Genomic DNA, 1,112 nt, shown 5'->3' on the forward strand with positions numbered 1-1,112 from the left:
AAAGCATATTCTTAAGATTTCAATCAGATCATTAGATTATATAATAAAATATAGTATATAAAAGATATTTCAATTTCGATTAGAATACAAGTTACCCCTTAACGGTTAACTGAAGGGTTTGACCAAGTCAACCGAATCGACAATGGCATAGGTTTATTTGTATATTTTAGTTCACGTTTTCCATTTAATTTAAAATTCCAGTTCCCCATAAAATCATCAAAACAATGTACATAGTACGACATAAGAAACTGAATGGTAGGTATACATTACGCGAAAAATGGAAATTATGTGGCAATATTTTGAAGTGTACTTTTGTAAAAAAAAATGTTGATATATTTATATAAAATGTATATTTATTTGGGTTTTTTTTTAATTTTATCAAATTTTCATATAAAAATTGTTTTTTCCACAAAATGATCAACCATTTCCTAAATTCCTATGCGTCTGGTCAAAGATTGTATGTATCGGGAATCGAGGAGATGAAAGGGTTTCTTAATTACGAATCTCAGAATAATAATAACAGTAAAAATCTTATGGTCTAAATTACCATGGTTGCCATTCACACACACACATATATATATATATATATATATATATATATATATATATATATAACATCTAAAGCCGATTTAAAGCTTATACAATTTCATTCCTTCCTTTTTTTTTTCTTGAAAAGTGGGTGAAGCTGTGGATATTAACTACAGCAACCTACCGTTGGCAAAATAAAACGTAATGTACAAAATAAAAAGTGCATTTAATTTAAAAAAGGAATAAAAATATTAAATAAAAGGGAGAAGAAGAAAAAGATCTGCAGAAGAGCAGGAGGAACCACATGGGTGTCTGAAAATAAAATAAAAAATAAGATGGGAAAATGGTTTTGTTGGGATGTGTCACAAGCCTCGTCAAATTTGACTAAGCTCCAAATCTCCTCTCCAGCTTTGTACTCTTCAGTACCATTACTCATTCCAAAGTCCGTGATTTACGGTCTCCACGGCGACTGTCCATTTTTTTTTTGTTTCTTTTTTTTTTTCCGTTTCAAATGTTTGAATTTATTTTTTGTAAATGCAAAATAAAAAGAGTTTTTTTTTTTTTTGGGGGGGGGGGGGGGGGGG

This window comes from Tarenaya hassleriana, unplaced genomic scaffold (genome assembly GCF_000463585.1).
Source record: "Tarenaya hassleriana unplaced genomic scaffold, ASM46358v1 Cleome13, whole genome shotgun sequence".
In the NCBI taxonomy this organism is placed as follows: Eukaryota; Viridiplantae; Streptophyta; class Magnoliopsida; order Brassicales; family Cleomaceae; genus Tarenaya; species Tarenaya hassleriana.